The sequence below is a fragment of the Trematomus bernacchii genome, unplaced genomic scaffold, assembly GCF_902827165.1.
Source record: "Trematomus bernacchii unplaced genomic scaffold, fTreBer1.1, whole genome shotgun sequence".
Lineage (NCBI taxonomy): Eukaryota > Metazoa > Chordata > Actinopteri > Perciformes > Nototheniidae > Trematomus > Trematomus bernacchii.
In genome coordinates, this window is record NW_022987529.1 from 67792 (window position 1) to 87889 (window position 20098).

At 46.8% G+C, this 20098-nt stretch overlaps 1 protein-coding gene and 1 long non-coding RNA gene across 3 annotated transcripts in view; one reads left to right on the forward strand and one right to left on the reverse strand.

The window, feature by feature from the left end:
- LOC117475288 overlaps nt 1-20098 on the reverse strand; it is a 119361-nt gene that overhangs the window by 15841 nt on the left and 83422 nt on the right. The gene's annotated exons all lie outside the window — the stretch shown is intronic.
- LOC117475330 lies at nt 17860-19306 on the forward strand. Of its 2 annotated transcripts, none has more exons than XR_004555157.1 (3): nt 17860-17905; nt 18763-18935; nt 19107-19306. It is a non-coding gene; the product is annotated as an uncharacterized LOC117475330 (long non-coding RNA). The 2 variants fall into 2 exon arrangements; XR_004555159.1 differs by lacking the exon at nt 17860-17905 and adding an exon at nt 18324-18363.

Consider the following 20098-nt stretch of genomic DNA (forward strand, 5'->3'; position numbering starts at 1 on the left):
CAGATATTGGTTGCGTTCGAATACTCCAAATAAACAGCTCCTAAGTTCTAACCCTAACGTCTATCCCTTGACCTCTGAGTGAAACGTCATGGGGTTAAGGGATAGTGGATAGGAGAATTCAAAAGGACTTAGGAGAAGAGACTGCGGTACTTTAGAGAATCGACTGCACTTTCACTATCCGACGTGTTTATGATGCGCCAGCGGACGTCATAAATGTGCGCCTGCTGCTGTGGGGAAACTATGGAAACTACAGTTTTCTATACAGCGGACTACAACATGGATGTTTAATAAGAACGAGGGACTACTGTAAACTCATCTAGAGACTCTGCACCGTGCTCTGATGCTGTTGTTTTATGCTTTATGAACGGGGACAACAGAGAAACATATTCTTCATGACCAAAGTTGGAATTGAAATAAAAAAGGAAAGTGAAACTTATGCTCATCACCCTCTCCCTCCGGTCCACATTAATACAAATGATCCCAATACGTATGATTGTATGAAAAGATCTTAAAAGCAATACAAATGTATTTATTATAAACGTTAGTCCTTAACATCTATCACTGTGTATATCACCATTCAAACATCTTTTAAAAGTTGAACAAACCCCACACAGCTCAGTAAAGACTGTGAAATGTTGACTTTATTTGATCATTTCAGTAAAAACTAACGTTCATATTTCTCTTTTTGATTATAATACTGATGAACGTTCAAAACAAAGCACTTTGGCAACTTACCACATACGTTTTAAACCGTAACTTTCATGATATCATTTCTCGTTCATAATCGATTGTTTCCATGAACGACCGGACATTCCCTCGTCTTAAATGCTGCGGCCGCAAGGCATTGTGGGGCAGCATTTTCTCCTCTCCTTTCGGTTAGGGAGGTCCAGTGGTTCCTAAGCTAAAGGAGGTTATAAAGGAAGTTTGAAACCTCCTTTCCTTTTAATTTAGAGAATTCGAACGGCACTTATCATGGCTGCCACTGAGGGACTTCCGGGTCATTTCACTCCGTTAGGAAGGTTCCTAAGCTAAATGGACTATTCGAATGCAACCATTGATTTATTTAAATAAGTGACCTTTGAATACATATTGCAAACATAGCCTTAAAAAGGTGCAGGAAAAGAACTTCAAATATTACTTAAAGACTGGACTTTTTAATTCAGTCAAGAGAAGAGAAAAGAGAAGAAAGGAAAGAAAATGGTTATAAGGGGTGATGTAACATTAATGACAGACATAATATGGCTAGGGAGGCTGTGGCTGATCATGCGTTGATCTTTGGATCAGGGGGGCACTGGTTCAATCCCCACTGCAGTCAGCATGTCGTTGTGTCCCTGGGCTTCACCCCAAATAGCTCCTGTGAGGATTGTCCACAGTATTGAGTATATGTAAGTCGCTTTAAGGTAAAAGCAACTAACAAGTGACATGTAGAGGTCAGTGGCACTCAGACTCTACAGGGGTCATCTTGTGATCATGGGGCATCACCCTGTACAGCATCAGGACAATACCTCTATGGAGTCAGACTCTACAGGGGTCATCTTGTGATCATGGGGCATCACCTTGTACAGCATCAGGACAATACCTCTATGGAGTCAGACTCTACAGGGGTCATCTTGTGATCATGGGGCATCACCCTTGTACAGCATCAGGACAATATCTCTATGGAGTCAGACTCTACAGGGGTCATCTTGTGATCATGGGGCATCACCCTGTACAGCATCAGGACAATACCTCTATGGAGTCAGACTCTACAGGGGTCATCTTGTGATCATGGGGCATCACCCTGTACAGCATCAGGACAATACCTCTATGGAGTCAGACTCTACAGGGGTCATCTTGTGATCATGGGGCATCACCCTGTACAGCATCAGGACAATACCTCTATGGAGTCAGACTCTACAGGGGTCATCTTGTGATCATGGGGCATCACCCTTGTACAGCATCAGGACAATATCTCTATGGAGTCAGACTCTACAGGGGTCATCTTGTGATCATGGGGCATCACCCTGTACAGCATCAGGACAATACCTCTATGGAGTCAGACTCTACAGGGGTCATCTTGTGATCATGGGGCATCACCCTGTACAGCATCAGGACAATATCTCTATGGAGTCAGACACTGAAATTGTGCTGGAGGCTGATGCGTTGACTGGGACAGATGGAAAGATGAGGCTGATGAGACTGAAGAATCTGCGAGGAACGAACTAGGGGCAGAGAAATAATCATATTTTAACCCTTTAACTGCCAGACCAAGAAGAAATCTATGGACAAATTATTTCTTTGCATTTTTTATCAAATAGGACACAAATAACCACAAACCATTTTTTTTTTTTTTGACTGACCACACAGTTTTGTTTTTTTGAGCCTCTACCAACTGGTCGAGCTGGCCTTGGTAAAAGTGCATTTTCAACAATCATCATACAGTCGGCTACAGTATTTTGTATGCATCAAACTCAAATAAAACACAAACTCAAATACATTTTTTTCTTTTATGGGAGATGAGCAATATATACAACCATATATATTCCTATAAAATAATAAATTATAATTGTAGAAAAAAAAGAAATGGAAAAAAGTCATGTTTGGTGTTTTTCATAATAAAAAAAAACGTGCTCATCTTACTGTATATGCTGAATTGGCCTAACAACAAACAACTGGCCTAACAGCAAATGTCTATATCCTGTGTTGGCCTAACTTGCTCATCTGTGTGCAACTTTGGGCTGTACAGTATGTGTCACAAGTTAGACACTTTTATTGTTGTTGTTTTGGTTTGGCACACCTTTAACTCTCCTGTCATTTCAGATCCCGCCTTCCTCCAGGCTCTGGCAATCAGCTCACTTCCCTCACCTGGTCTCCCCAGCCCTTCCCCTCACCTGTTACTCATTTCCTCATTACTTCACAGTATTTATATCACCTCACTCTCACCTGCCCTTTGCCAGATTGTCTTGTCAGTTCTGCCAAGCTCTCCAGTGATTGCTAGTCACTAGCCTGTATTCCTGTCCTGCCCGGTTTCGACTACTACCTGCCTGTAATCGGACCTCGAGTTCTCTGCCTGCTCCCTGCTCGGATTAGTTTGCCTCTCTGACGGATCGCCTGGTTCTGACCCTGCCTGTCCCTGACCGGAATAAACGGAACATTTATGAAACACTGCCTGTGTCTGAGTCGTGCTATTGGGTTCTGATCTGTATCTGTGAGCGTGACAGTACAATCTGGCCAACATGAACCTAGCCGACTCAGCGACAGAGCCGCCGACGCAAGATGTCATGTTACAACGTCACGAGCAGCAGCTTACCTTCATGGCTGAAGCTATGCAGGCGATGGCAGCTCGTCACGAACGGACCTTTGAGAATCTCCGTGATCATCTTCTGAACCGTCCTCCTACGGTCCTAAGTCCGGATCTAACTCCAGCTTCCGCTACTCGAGTCCAGACTCCTCCGGTGTCGGATGCACGCTTGCCTCCTCCGGAACGCTACTCCGGACAATTCCTGGTCCAATGTTCCCTCGCCTTCGAGCTCCAGTCTTCCGCCTTCCCAACAGAAAGGTCTCGTGTGGCGTATATTGTCTCTCTTCTCACGGGCAAAGCTAAAGACTGGGGTACCGCCGAATGGGAGAGACAATCCCTTGCCTGCTCGTCTGTAAGCTTATTCACCGATGAACTGCGGAAAGTCTTTGATCACGCTACACCAGGAAGAGAGATAGCTCGGGGACTGTTTAACCTGGCGCAAGGAGGCAGATCCGTGTCAGATTATTCCATCGAGTTTCGTACCATAGCCGCCGAGAGTAACTGGAATGCTTCTTCACTCCTCGATGCCTTCTACAACGGTCTGTCGGATCGCCTTAAAGACGAGCTGGCAGCTCGGGATCTTCCTGCGGACTTAGATGAGCTGGTGGCTCTTTCCATTCGCATTGACAGCCGTCTTCGGGAGCGGAGGAAAGAGAGGGTTTTCTCCGCCGCTCCTCAAACTCCGCCTCGTCCATCTGCGCAGGTTCCTGAACAGGTGAGAGGAGGATTTTCTAACTCTCATGAACCAATGCAGCTGGGGCGGACCAGGCTCTCAGAGGCAGAACGACAGCGCCGCCTGCAGGAAAACAGCTGTTTGTACTGTGGCCAGGATGGTCATTTTGCCTCCTCTTGTCCTGTAAAAGGCAGGGCTCACCAGTCATCCAGAGGGCGCTGGTGAGCCGAATTATGAATTTAGAAATGCCCTCTCGACCCCTAATCCAGGCTCAGCTGAGCTGCTCTGGGAAGATGCACACTGTGGCAGTTCTTATTGACTCTGGTGCTGATGCCAGCCTTTTGGACATAACACTGGCCTTCCAGATGGGACTTGGTCGGGAAGTTTTGGAAAAGCCCATCAATGCTACTGCTCTAGATGGCCGTCTTCTCTGCAGAGTCACACACCGTTCAACTCCTGTTCAAATGAGCATGTCAGGTAATCACAGCGAAACACTCTCTTTTCACCTTATCCATGCACCACATCAGCCTGTCATTTTGGGGTTTCCTTGGTTAAGGAGGCATAACCCTCATATAGATTGGGCTTCAGGGACAATTAGAGAATGGAGTGCTCATTGTCATGCTGTCTGCTTAAGATCTAGTTCCTCTATTGATTCCAGTCAGCCGATTACCTCTGAGTGTCAAGACATTTCCGGTGTTCCCAAGGATTACTGGGACCTTAAAGAGGCCTTTAACAAGGTTCGGGCCACCTCACTTCTGCCTCATCATGCTTATGACTGTTCTATTGACCTGTTACCTGGTACGTCTCCTCCTAGAGGTCGACTTTTTTCCCTATCGGCTCCTGAAACTAAGTCAATGGAGAAATATATCAATGACTCTCTGGATGCAGGACTTATCCGGCCTTCATCATCTCCTGCTGGTGCAGGGTTTTTCTTCGTGGGTAAGAAGGATAAAACTCTGCGTCCATGCATTGACTACAGAGGACTCAATAACATCACTGTCAAGAACAGGTATCCCCTTCCACTTGTTTCCTCAGCTTTTGAACTGTTACAAGGCGCTACTATTTTTACTAAGCTGGACTTACGTAATGCGTACCATTAAAGTGCAATGTGTTAGCGAACCTTTGTTTCCTCCTGACAGCTCACTAAAGGTATACTCAATTCAATTCAATAGCTTTATTAGCATGACCTCAGTTACATATAGTATTGCCAAAGCTCTGTATAGTTGCAACATCTATACAAAATATATATATATACAATATATCAGCGACGTGCAGTCAGGGGAGGCAGGGGAGGCAGAGCCTCACCTGTCATACTCCAATGTAACGGAAAAACAATTAAAGAAAAACTAAATAATAATAATAATAAAATGTCTCCACTGATCTGTGTTGTAAATGTGATTTCTGTATGATTCCAATCGCTTTTTATAGTCAAAATCAGCTAATTTGCCGAGATCCGCTACGGGAGCGATGAGAAGTGAGGCAGGGACGAGCTCTGCCTCTCGTAAGCCCACAGTAACTTGCTGGAGCGCGGGCACTAATTTAGCGCGGGCACTAATTTTGTGAGCGCGCTCAAGCCAGTTACTGTGGGGTGAGGTGAGGCACAGATGAGATCTGCCTCACCTCAGAATGCGTCACCCCACAGAAACTGGCTGGAAAGCGGGCCCTAAGCGCATGCCTGTTCCCATCTCACTGTAGGTCACCAATGTAATGTTTGTAGATCCCTTTATTACATTTATCCTCACCATCCATAGTCTCTAAATAACTTATTTCAGATATTTAGGCTCGCTGGTCTCATCATACAACGGCAATGAAAATGCACCAGGAGAGGCAGCCATAACCTCTGCCGCACTGAAGGGGGCGCACGTGAGCCCACAGGTTCTTGTTGCTACTGTTATTCTATGCAGAGACGGTAGACGCAAACAACAAACTAGACTTTTGAAACTACAGGAAGATAAGGAGGACTTTTACAAAACAGTAATAGAGATTGTTGTCCAGAAGGATAGCATGGACTTCATCTTCAAGTCAAGGTAAGACCACAACTGTAATGAAAATGGGATCTTACTAAGAAAGAACAATCCAATATTTAGATTTTGGGTATCCTTTTGTTGAACGGTCTGTTTAAAATTAATCATAGCATCAGACTAAAAAAGCTTTTGAAAATAACAAAATATTTCGATTAAGGTCAAAATATAATATTTGTAAATCTGACTCTGAAAGAGTCAGTGCCTCACCAGCCATGAACCTCACCGCACGTCACTGCAATATATATATACTCCCCCTTGTGGCCAAAGGGGGACACAACTCTTGTCTTCAGATGTATGCTTGAGTGCAGCACAATGTAGCACAGTGACTATTTTGTCAACTAAACATAAAAAAACAATACATATTTTAGTAAACGGGACATTATAATCTCTGCACATTAACTCTATATTTGCCTCTGCCATGGTGCCAAAATGAAATGAAATAAAATAAACAATATATAGGGGTTGCCTCTTCTCTGAACTTCTATGTATACTGCATCCCTCCAAATCAAATAAACCATAAACAAATACATAAAGTCGTGTTCACTGCAGCGATCTATTTCACACATAAAACTATGAAAACTTGGTGATATACAGTTTTCTCCTGGAGACCAAGGGAAGACAGGTTCTCCTGTTTTTTCAGCCTTTGTTATCATTTTGATAATTAAAAATATATATTCTTGTCTGTGGTTGTTTTCAGGGCATACAAGAGGTGTAACATTATTTTAATACCAAAACTATATTGAAATAGAGTCTAGCTTGAACAGCAACGTAGCTGTAACATTACTGGGTTATTTGGTGATAACTAAGTAAAGTAACTTCAGACGCAGACGTCACGTAGCTTCTCAGACGAGAGGGGTGGCGACGAGATTGTCACGTTACTTATCTCGCGGCATAGTTCACGGCATGGTAGGCGACACGATTGTCTGCTCAGTGAGTTCGTTCATTGGCACAAATCACACCTCATAGTATTCCCCGTATTTTTTAAATAAAGAGATTTTCAATCACGGGCGCGCATCAAACGTGTGACGTAATGTGGTATTAAAAGTATTAAAAGAGGTGAAAATCACTACAAGTCTGGGCCAAGGGCGCCGGAAGCGGGGGGGCCAGGGGGCCATTGGCCCCCCGGCTTTTCAGCCCTGCCCCACATTTTCGCAGCAGCGGATGCCGTGGAACACTGTACAAATCCCGTTTCAATAATTCCCCTCTACTCTAAAGTCGCATCTAAAACGCGATCTGATCTAGCTGTGTATATTTTGTTATGTTTGATTGTTATATTCAATCTCATTAGCTACAGGCATTTTTTAAGCTTGTAAAGCTCTCACTCGCCACTCTGCTGTTCCACAGTGCCGCTTCCCCTCCCTCTGCTGAAATTATGAATGTAAGGCGTATAGTAATCATAGATAACACGGCAGGGTCCGTTACAGTTTGTTTTTATCTGATTTCAAATAAACAAAGTCTTGGCTTTCAGAATATTAAACTTGTTTTGGCAAATTCAGATGATAAATACAACCATTGTTCCTGATGGATTCTCTATTTTTCGTCAGGACCGGACTGCTAACTCGGGGAAAAGTAAGGGAGGCGGTGTGTGTGTAATGACTAATAACAACTGGTGCACAGATGTGAAGATTATTTCTTCGGACTGTTCCACTCATCTAGAGCACCTCATGATCTCATGTCGGGCCTTCCATCTGCCGAGGGAATTCACATCTGTTGTGATAACAGCAGTGTATATCCCGCCGCAGTCGCTCGCCGACAACAACACGGCACTCGATCAGCTGTTTGGGATTATTGATAAAACCGAGACTTCACGGCCAGATGCGGCGTTCGTTGTGGCCGGAGATTTCAACACCGCCAACATGAAGAAGGTCTTGCCAAAATATTACCAACACATCAGCTGCCCGACGCGCGGGGGAAACATACTGGACCATGTTTATTCCCCTTTTCGAAATGGATATAAGGCTCTCCCTCGCCCTCCCTTCGGCAAATCAGACCATATCTCACTACTGTTGTTGCCTGCTTACAAGCAGAAACTTAAAAGGGACAGACCGATAACAAAGACAGTACAGCGATGGAGCGAGGAGTCAGATTCAGCACTGCAGGATTGCTTTGCATCCACGGATTGGAGTGTGTTTGAGGACAACAACATCAACACACACACGGACACTGTCATCTGCTACATTGGGAAATGCATCGATGACGTGGTACCGAAGGTTTCTGTACGGACATTCCCAAATCAAAAGCCCTGGATAAACTAAATTAATAAATTAGCAATGCAAAGAGACGGTGCAAAGACAAGGTGGAATCTGACTTCAAAGGCTGTAACACCCGGAACATGTGGGCGGGACTAAGAACAATGACAGACCACAAAGGAGCAGCGGGGGGTGCTGCGGGAGTGTCTGCGTGCGCATCTCTCCCAGATGAGCTAAACAGTTTTTTTGCACGCTTTGAGAGCAGCCAGGCTGTGGAGGTACAGAGGGACCAGGAGCTACACTGCCCTTTTGTTTTAAATAGGGCAGATGTGTGTAAATCCTTTAAAAGGGTTAACCCACACAAGGCTCCTGGACCTGATGGCATCCCTGGCCGTGTTCTCAGGGTGTGTGCAGTTCAGCTGGCAGAGGTGTTCACAGACATCTTCAACAGGTCCCTGCTGCAGTCTGTAGTCCCCACATGTCTTAAACACTCCACCATCATTCCTGTCCCCAAAAAGACAAAAATCACCTGCCCCAACGACTACCGCCCAGTAGCACTCACCTCCATCATAATGAAGTGCTTTGAGCGGTTAGTCAAATTATTCATCACCTCCTCCCTCCCTGAATCTCTGGACCCCCTGCAGTTTGCCTACAGAGCAAACAGGTCCACAGACGACGCCATAGCCCTCACCCTCCACACTGCCCTCTCACACCTGGACCCGAGGAACAGGAACACATATGTGAGAATGCTGTTCATTGACTACAGTTCAGCATTCAACACCATTGTGCCCTCCAAGCTGGCCATCAAGCTCAGAGACCTCGGGCTCAACAGCGCCCTCTGTGACTGGATCCTGAACTTCCTGACGGGCAGACCCCAGGCAGTGCGGGTGGGAAACATCACATCCTCCACCCTGATTCTAAACACCGGTGCCCCTCAAGGCTGCGTGCTCAGCCCTCTCCTCTACTCCCTGTTCACCCACGACTGCGTGGCCACACACAGCTCCAACACCATCGTGAAGTTTGCTGATGACACGACCGTCATCGGCCAGATCACAGACGATGACGAGACGGCGTACAGAGAGGAGGTCGAAAACCTGACATCTTGGTGCCAGGATAACAACCTCCATCTCAACGTCAGCAAAACAAAGGAGCTGATTGTGGATTACAGGAAGCAGCAGGGAGAGGGACACGCCCCCATCGCCATCAATGGGACTACGGTGGAGAGAGTCAAGAGCTTCAGGTTCCTTGGGGTCCACATCACTGAGGACCTGACATGGTCTCTTCACACCACCACCATCACCAAGAAAGCTCGACAGCGGCTCTTCTTCCTCCGCAGGCTGAGGAGGTTCAAAATGGATTCCAGGATACTCTGCAACTTCTACAGGTGCACGATAGAGAGCATCCTGACCTTCTACAGGTGCACCATAGAGAGGATCCTGACCTTCTACAGGTGCACCATAGAGAGGATCCTGACCTTCTACAGGTGCACCATAGAGAGTATCCTGACCTTCTACCGGTGCACCATAGAGAGGATCCTGACCTTCTACAGGTGCACGATAGAGAGTATCCTGACCTTCTACAGGTGCACGATAGAGAGTATCCTCACTGGCAGCATGACGGCCTGGTACAGCAGCTGCACCGACCTCGATCGTAAGGCTTTACAGAGGGTGGTGAAAACTGCACAGCACATCACCAGGACGGAGCTGCCATCCATGGAGGACCTTTACTCCCAGCGGCTCAGGAAGAAATCCCTACGGATTATCAAAGACTCCCCATCACCCCAGCCACAAACTGTTCTTTCTGTTGCCGTCTGGCAGACGTTACCGCAGCATCCTGGCAAAGACAAGAAGATTCTGAGACAGTTGCTTCCCGCGGGCAGTGAGACTGTTAAACAATTGAACTGCTGAAACAACTTCAAAAACATTCATCTGCTACTCAGTAATATGTATCTAATATCTAATATATATCATTCCAATAAATTGTATATAGACTCTTACCGCACTATTCCACATGCTCACTTTTTTTTATAACTATTTTTCTTTTTGTATTGTTCTTGCTATCTGTATTGTTATTATGTTGCATTGTTGGAGAAGCCTGTGACATAAGATTTTCAACAACATAATTACTCTGTAGCTATGTCAGTTTGACAATAAAGAACCTTGAACCTTGAACCTTGAACCTTGAACCTAACGGTGCACAGCTGATAGAAAGGGACACCTACTGGTTAAAGCACGTTATTGCATTTTATAATTTTATTATTAGATATTAATAGGAGGATGTGCAAAACAGACAAACTAATAAGGCTTTATTTAAACATTAAAGAATGCTTTAGGTTAAGGTCTTCTTTTGAATAAGAAAAAAGCTTTGGGGGTATAGAAGATGAATATGGAGGGATGAAACGGGGGGTTACGTATTGTAACCCTTGTTATATAAACACAGGCGGAGCCCTCTACTGGACTCTATGGGTACTACCTTATCCCGCGTGCATTCTCCCACTGAGACTTCTATAGACGTAGCCGGCCCAGGGCGGCCCTACCTGAATGCGCGCGCATCACACCGTACAAAAGGAGGCCTCGCCTCCTGACTGCCATCCTATACCTCTCGTCAGCGAGCGGAACAGGACAGACAGTGCCCTGAGTAGAGGGCTCCGCCTGTGTTTATATAACAAGGGTTACAATACGTAACACCCCGTTATATCTCTCACAGGCTCCGCCCTCTACTGGACTCTATGGGTACAGTGGGTGGAGCCCTGATGTATACGCGCACTGTCGTCCACCCTACTGCCCCTGACCGGCTTTTCTGGTCAGCAGCTGCTGCCCCCCCCCTCTCCTTTAACCCGGTTGTGACCGAGGAGAAATCTGGGCTGCGGCTGACAGAGCACACCCTGCTGCGCTTGCCTCGCAGAAAGTGTGCTCAAAAAACAGTGCCGGGGGACCCCCCCCCCCCCTCCGCCCCTAGACGGATGGGGAGAGCCCCCTCGGCCCCGTATGGGCTTACTACGCACCTGCCTTCCTGAATCCCTAAGGATAACAGGGAGAGCGCCAGCGCCCATGCCTCACACTCAAGCACTGACCCCGTGCAGAGTGTGAGAGGACTAAAAATGTGGGGGGGCAGCCCCTCCGCCCGTAACGGGCCAGCGCGCCTCTTGCCTATCCCGGGACCCTCAGAGGGCCCAGGAAAGGTGAAGGCGCATCACGTCCGGGGAGGGGGTCAGATGCCAACTGACCCACAACCCCCCCCCTCCGCTACAAATTCTGTGTTGCCCCAGCAAGCACAGACGAGGAGAAAGAGCCAGACATGTCCAAGAGATAAAACCTTATAAAGGGGCCTGGCGTCGACCAAGACGCCGCTGTGCATAAATCCTCCACACTGTTGAATAAGGCTGTTGACACAGCTACAGCCCGTGTGGAGTGCGCACGAATCCCCGTGGGGCAGGCTCTCCCTGCCTGTCAGTAGGCATGCGCAATGCACTCGCAGAGCCAGCCTGCCAGGCGTTTTTTGGACAGAGCTTTCCCGATCACCCCGCCCCCGAAGCACACGAACAGCTTTTCGCTGCGTCTAAGGGCAGCCGTGAGCTCCACATAACATGCTAGCGCACGCACCGGGCAGAGGAGGTGCAGTTTAGCCTCCCTGGCCCCCCATGGGGGAGAGACTAAAACCCCCTAACTGAATAGCCCTCGACCTGAACGCACTCCTTATGTCTTTAGACACAAAGGAGGGGTTCGGTCTAAGTGTCGCGCCGCTCCGGCCACCCCGAACTAGTAAACAACTCGGGTGCACCGACAGACCAGTTAACTCGGACACTCTTTTGGCTGACGTTAAGGCAAGAAGCAAAGCTGTTTTCCACGACAATGCTTTCAGAGGGAAGAGCTCCAGAGGCTCAATGGTCCCGAGGCCAGAGCCTCGAGCACTAGGGGCAGGTCCCACTGCGGGGTGGAGACGTGCACTACAGGGCGCAGTCTCCTAACCCCCTGTAAAAACCGCGACATCAGTGGTTGATTAAAGGCTGACCTGCCACCAAAAACCCTCATGACAGGACGAGATGGCTGCTGCATACACCTTCACTGTGGAATGCGCCAGCCCTCTGTCCACCAGTAAGTGTAAGAAGGATAAAATAGAGCCCAACTCACAAGATAGGGTCTCTATTCCCCGCTCCTCACACCAATGCTGGAATCTCAGCCACTTCGGCCTGTAACAGGCTGTGGTGGATTCTGCTCTAGCTGCCTGGATAGACTGAATAACGCTGTCAGACAATCCACCCTGTCTCAGCCTGTCCCTCTCAGGAGCCAAGCCTGAAGAGGACGGCCCAGAGTGGGTAACGCCCAGAGTGCACCTGCCCCTTGAGACATCGCCCCCCAGAACTGGGGGATCGCCCAGGGCTGGCCCACCTTCATCTGTGTCATTTCTGAGTACCACGGAGCCCTGACGCGATTCGGTGCTCCCAGAATGACTGCCAGACGTTCTCGCCTCACTCTCCCCAGGAGAGGGAGAATGAGACGCAGCGGTGGAAAGGCGTATAGCAGCTTACTTGGCCATGGCTCGTGTGCAAACGCATCCACCCCCAAGGGCGGGTCGTCGCTCAGGGCCATGGAGAACCACAGGGCACAGTGGCTGTTGCGCCGGCTGGCGAACAGGTCCACTTCTGCTCTCCCGAACTGGGCCCAGATCTGCTTCACCACCTCCGGGTGAAGCACTCGCCTGGCAGGCATTGGAGAACAGAGGGGCCGACCTCAGGTCGAGGGGCGGCCCCTCTGTTCTCCAATCCCGGGACATGGAGGGCTCTCAGAGATAACACCACCTCTGAGGCCCATCACCACAGCTCCTCCGCTGTGGTCAACAAGGAGGCGGAGCGGACTCCGCCCTGCCTGTTGATATAAGCCACTGTGGTGCTGTTGTCGCTCCTGACCATTACATGTCTCCCCTGAATTAGGGGCATGAAATGCCGGAGGACTAACACTACTGCCCGTAGCTCAAGGAGGTTGCTGTATCGAAACTCTATCAGAGCCCAGCGCCCACCTATAGCTCTCTTCAGGCAGGTCCCTCCCCATCCTGTTCCGGACGCGTCCGTGAACACTGTGATGTAGGAGGTCACCCGTCCCAGTGGAGACCCCCTCCGGAGGTGGTCCGGAGACCCCCAAACACCGGAGGTTGCCCCCACTGAGGGGGGGGAGGAATGGTCACCAGCCGTCGTTTGTGCCTCCAAATGCAGGCTGGGGAACCACCTCTGCAGGCGGTGCATATGTAGTAACCGGTGGGACCACCATGTGAGCAGCCGCCATGAGACACAGAGTCTGCATGACAGTTAAAGCTGTCACTGTTGCCCCCTGTCGCAGCCTGTGCACCGCCCTGAGACGGGGCGCACGTCTGCTCTCTGACAGGGTGGCACGCAGCGCGTCTGCATCGAGCACCACACCCAAATACAACGCCTGTTGGCGAGGTATGGGGGTGCTCTTTCTTTCCCATCGATCGCAAAACCTAATTTGGTTAGGTGTGTGATCAATTGTGCTGTGCAAAACATTGCCTGTTCCCGGGACCCAGCCATGACTATGAGGTCGTCTATGTAAAAGAAAACTCTCATGCCGTGTGCGCACAGCGGTTGAGGCGCTGTGGCCACACATTTGCTGAATGTGCGTGGGGATAGGGAATAGCCGAACGGAAGCCTGTTGTATTCGTAGGCTGTTCCCTGGAAGGCAAAACGCAGATACTTTCTGTGCTCTGGAACAATTTCCACATGAAAGTATGCGTCTTTCAGGTCGATGGTGGTGAACCAATCGCCTGGCTGCACAAGCCCTAGTAACTGTTTCACAGTTAACATGCGGAATTTCCTGCTGGAAATATGACGATTCAGGCCCCGGAGATCTAGAATAGGTCTGAATTCCCCTGTTTTCTTGAGAACCAGGAAATACATGGAATAATGACCCCTCTCTCTGGGCTGAGGATGCATAACAGACACAGCCTGTTTCTGCACCAGAGCCTGAATCTCTGCTGAGAGGAAACCCATCTCCTCCTGGGAAGACAGATTTACCTCTCGCATGCCCATAAAAGGAGGTGGGATGCTGCAAAACTGACTAATCTCAGGAGGTTTACAGGCCTCGGTGGCAGCGGTGGGGGAAGCGGTAAGCCTACATGCTCCGCCGCCAGAGTCATCACCGCCGGGAAATCCATCCGCGCAGACCTGAGAGTTGGACCTCCGGATAGCGAGGCGTCCTCGTCGTCGATCATCGGAACCGGGACCGTCTGGCCCCACGGCAGGGAGAACCGGAACGATGTCCCCTCGCTTCCCGAATCGCCCATGTCCACGACGTCGAGATCCAGCTCCTCCGACTCCTCCTGCGGGGCAATCTTCTCCAGGAAGTGCTGCCCACGATGTTCCTCGTGCGCTGCGGGATCGCCTGGCAGGCCGAGCACGCCGGCGTCGAGCCCATACCGTTCATCGCGTGGTCGGGCCCCAAACACGTGAAGCAGAGGGAGTGCGGATCGGCTCCCGAAATCAGGTTTGGACAATTCGGGCAGGTCCTATGGTCCAGCCATACTCTCTCTCTATTACTTTCACTTCAATACCTCTTACGTCTTCTGTGGAATCACTTCCGCTTAGCTGAAGAGAAAAAGGATGGCAGTCAGGAGGCGAGGCCTCCTTTTATACGGTGTGATGCGCGCGCATTCAGGTAGGCCCGCCCTGGGCCGGCTACGTCTATAGAAGTCTCAGTGGGAGAATGCACGCGGGATAAGGTAGTACCCATAGAGTCCAGTAGAGGGCGGAGCCTGTGAGAGATATAACCCTCTCTGATGGTCACACATGCAGAGCACACGGCACACACAGTGACGTTTGTATCTACAGATAAATATTAAGCCTGACAAAGTACTTAACGTCTAATATATTGCTTTCCTGCAATGTTAACTATGTTGAAGCACTTATTTTAACTGATATTATACATATGTATTATACTCTTATAAGATGTATGTAGATAGTATAAGAAATGTGCAGAATATGACAATGTAATGTCATACACACATATTGATAGATGTCTTGTAATGCACTGTTGAGGAACCTGCGACCCAAGTTTTTCATTCATTGCATAACTACACCGTAGTTGTGTATAATATGATATGTCAATAAACCTTAGAAAATATTGAAATCTTGAATGGGATGTGCAAAATAGTCATTATATACAGTCTTTAATTAACTATTAGTAGAGAATAACGACGAGTAAAGAATATACTTTATAGGGATCCTATTCATATCTAATAATACAATTATAAAATGCAATAACGTGCTTTAACCAGTAGGTGTCCCTTTCTATCAGCTGTGCACCGTTATGGCGTAAATACAGCCTATCTACCAATTGGATCAAATATAAAAGTCAGCCGAATTAGTGTTGATACTGCAAGGAGACGTATTGTGTGAAAAGAAAGATGTTGTTTAATTGCTTATATATTTAAGATCCACGTCAAGTTTTCAGTTTTGGCGGCAGTTCCTGTTTGTCTAGAAGTCTTCTCATCAGAGCTCTATAAATAGAGTTAACTACGGCAGATATGTAATATTTAATGCCGCCGAAACGTGTATTACAATGCCGTTATGTGATGACTTTCAAAGAGAAAAGCAAGCACACTCGGAATAATGTATTATTTAATTTTTTTATACAGTCTATGGTTGCTACAGAGGATTGTGGGTAATGTCCGTCAAACTTCCGGGTTCCTCCATGGGACCTTATTTCGGATAAAGCAGGGTTGCCAACTCTCACGCATCTGGCGTGTGACACACGCTTTCACTCTCAATCTCACGCTCTCACGCTGCCCAAACTATTCTCACGCCAAAAACAAGAATACGAAGACTAGAAACGGTTTTGAAAACGTTTGTCACGTAGTGATCGTCTTCTCATTAGAACATCTTTGATAATGTCTTCTGGCCAATCAGAATCACGATAACGGCGTGGTGTTGTTGCAGGAAGTCCCGACGGAGAATACTTTTGCGGTAGTACATCTCTATACATCGATACAACATTACGTGTTGATAGAAATCAACACGTAATGAAATAAGACCCCACGGTTTGATGATTGATAGGTGTGTGGGCTGTCTTTCATTTTGACACCCAGAACAATGGGGGCTATCCACCCTTATCCACAATGTAAAGTAATTCACACAGCCTCTTCCCTCTTCTCTCTGTGAGGAGCAGCAGGTTCAGCTTTCAGAACAAAGTCACACAAAACTAAAATGGCATTCATTTTTTTAAATATGTAGTAATAGATTTATTTATTTTTCTTCTCAAGAGAGTACCAGAATGTGTATTTTATGTTAGTATTTAAAAAAATCTCCTGGGGGAGAATCCCCCCAGACCCCCCTGCAGGGGTTGGGTTTTCAGCATGTCAACTCTTTCACCTGTGGGGAAATTGCAGGATTGGCTCCAGGTCGCCCTTTTTATTTACTACAAGACAAATGTGCCTTTTTATTTCATACAGTTCGATTTGGATTGAGACAGGGAAATAATCTAAACCTCACGCGTGGCGTTTCACTGTCGGGGGGAGCGTGTATGTAATTACATTGTGAATACTGACTTGAGCCCCACCACTGTATGGGTTAGCCCTACCATAGATTACCCAACAAAAATACTCTGGAGCCGCAACTGCAACTGCAGATCTAAGATCCAGTAGAAATGATAAAAAAGTAAAAGTCTGCTGCTTATTGTTCTACTAGGCCAAAATAGAGTCAAAGAGTATATGGGAGTGAGAGTGTGTTAATTAATATATTTGGCAGTTTGGAGTAAGTCTGTAGATTTGTTTGTGTGTGTGTGTTTCATGTATAGGCCTCTCACGATAATTAATTTTGTTGGATACATTTTCCCGGAAATGATTGCGATAAACGATAATATTGTCTGCACCGTTGTATGACCATTTTAGACCACTGACATAATGATAATATATAATAATAATTCAAGTACATCCTTTCAAACTGCTAGTCACATCCTCATGTAAATGGCAATTTATCGAGGTCAGAAAAGTTATCGAGTTCATTTTTATTTATCATACGATAAGTCAATTAATTGCTTATCGCGACAGGCACACAATAAAACAGTGGAAACAAACATGTTTGACTTTCATTAGTGAATGAAACTGTGTGCCCTTTATAGTCTGTGTCCATTATTGTGTATTTGTATATATTGTATATATATCCTATATATATGCTAAGGTCTCGCTGCTGACACGATAGCAGTCATTTCGTGCGCATATGTGTAATTAAACCGAATTAAACCCATGATATCAAAATCTCACTCCAGCCAGGTACCCAAAGTTGGCAACCCTGGATAAATTATGCATTGAAGTCAATGGAGAGAGAAAGATTATCTTTCGATCCCGTTTGAATTGTGCCACAAATTACACATATGATGTTTGTCAATCTTAAATAATAATTTCCATGTCAAAAAAGTCACAATTTGTCGTAAAACTGTTGAAATATAAGACTATGACATGTGTGTGTATGTACAGCTCTCAACATGCCCAGACTTGTAGTGATTTTCACCTCTTTTAATACTTTTAATACTTTTACGTCACACGTTTGATGCACGCCCGTGATTGAAAATCTCTTAATTTAAAAAATACGGGGAATACGGATCTCGGGGTCTCCCTCCCATAGATATATATAAACACTAGATGGCTCATGGGAGATTTTCCAGTGTAGCTCACCGGCCGCCATCCTGCTACAGTCAACAGCTACTCTGGTACGCGCTATGGTAGCTGTTGTAAGGTGAGTGATCTGCACAAAAATACTCTTAACTCGCTGAAATCTTGACTGATTTACAAACGGTTTCGTTTATTATAAACATTATTAGCATGGCTATGATACAGGATGCTTGGACATGTTGAAATTGCAGCTTTTCTTTGTGTATGTCTGGTTGTATTTATTAGCTGGCTAATAACAAGAGGCTGTGGGTGAGACCTAGTATTACAAAGTTGACCCAGCAACTTTACACCAGTGGGAGAGGCAGAACTGCTCTTTCTTTTCAACATAACTTAAGTTACACATGATTTCTTCCAAGTGGTTTGGCTTGTTAAAAACATCTTACATTTAGATACATTATGATACAGGAAATTGCTGGCTTTGTGTTTACAGAAGTACCTGACTATGCCAGACTTTTGTGCAGCCTACGGATGCTCTAATCACAGCGGTCTGGAAACAAGAACCCGTGGAATCACCTTTCACGTGTAAGATATGACAATATTATGACTATAATTAGGATAATCGTTAATTACTTAGTGGATGTATGTGCATTACAAGTCCTGCTACACAGGATCAGTGGGGCTATGTGAGATAATAGTATTGCAAGATTGATGTTGACCCAGCCTCTTTAGAATATGTTGCTACCATTTCTTTACACAATTATATACATACATACATACATACATACATACATACATACATACATACATACATACATACATACATACATACATACATACACACACACATACATACATACAATTACCCCAAAATATGATAATTTCGGTGTGTATTTTTGTCCTTACCCTTAATGTTAAAGGAAAGAAGGGAGGAAAATGTTGACAATAATTGATATATCTGGCTACCGTTCTCATGTTTTTAAGGTTTCCCAAAACCGGAGAGAGGAGGAGGCAGTGGGAAGTTGCCCTAAGAAGGCAGGACACTGCTCTGCAGTGAGCACTTCAGTTGTGAGGACTTTGACAGGACGGGGCAGACTGTCCGGCTTAAAGATGGTGTTGTGCCAACAGTATTCAACTTCCCAGCTCATCTTCAAAGGGTATGTGTATCATTGGCCAACAAGAATTCAAGGTGTATAAGATTGATATATAAATATGTGATTAAATGTCACACTTTAGTTTTTCTTTCTGCAAGTTTAGGAATAAATAATGTGTTGTGTATTACAGCACATTTTAAACACTCAAAATGTCTTTAATTATGTTTATTTTAGCCGGAAGCAACAAGAAGCACAACCACTTCTAGAAGAGCGGAAGATGAACCTCAGCCTAATGTTGTGAGTATTCTGAATGTGGCCAAGACCAGAGAGATGGTCATTGATTTCAGGAGGGTGAGGACGTCTCCTCCTCTGCCCCTGTGCATTCTGGGAGAGGATGTGGCTGTTGTGGAGGACTACAAATACCTGGGAGTGCACTTAGACAATGGGCTGAACTGGAGGATCAACACTGACGCTGTGCACAAGAAGGGGATGAGCCGACTCTATTTTCTGAGGAAGCTGAGATCCTTCCACGTATGCAGCAAGATGCTGGAGATCTTCTATCAGTCTGTGGTGGCTAGTGCACTCTTCTTTGCTGCGGTCTGCTGGGGGGGCAGCATAAGAGCCGGTGACACCAGCAGGATCAATAAACTGATCAGGAAAGCTGGGTCAGTCATCGGCATCAAGCTGGACCCCTTTGAAGCTGTGGTGGAGAGGAGGACACTGAACAGGCTGTTGTCCATCATGGATAACCCCAGCCATCCTCTCCACCTGCAGCTGGACAGTCAACGGAGCTCCTTCTCCAACAGACTGCTGCAGCTCCTTCTCCTACAGACTGCTGCAGCTCCTTCTCCAACAGACTGCTGCAGCTCCTTCTCCAACAGACTGCTGCAGCTCCTTCTCCTACAGACTGCTGCAGCTCCTTCTCCTACAGACTGCTGCAGCTCCTTCTCCTACAGACTGCTGCAGCTCCTTCTCCTACAGACTGCTGCAGCTCCTTCTCCTACAGACTGCTGCAGCTCCTTCTCCTACAGACTGCTGCAGCTCCTTCTCCAACAGACTGCTGCAGCTCCTTCTCCAACAGACTGCTGCAGCTCCTTCTCCAACAGACTGCTGCAGCTCCTTCTCCAACAGACTGCAGCTCCTTCTCCAACAGACTGCTGCAGCTCCGCCATAACTCTGTACAACAAATCACCTCTGGCTGGAAGATAACTCTCTGCTCCATAGTT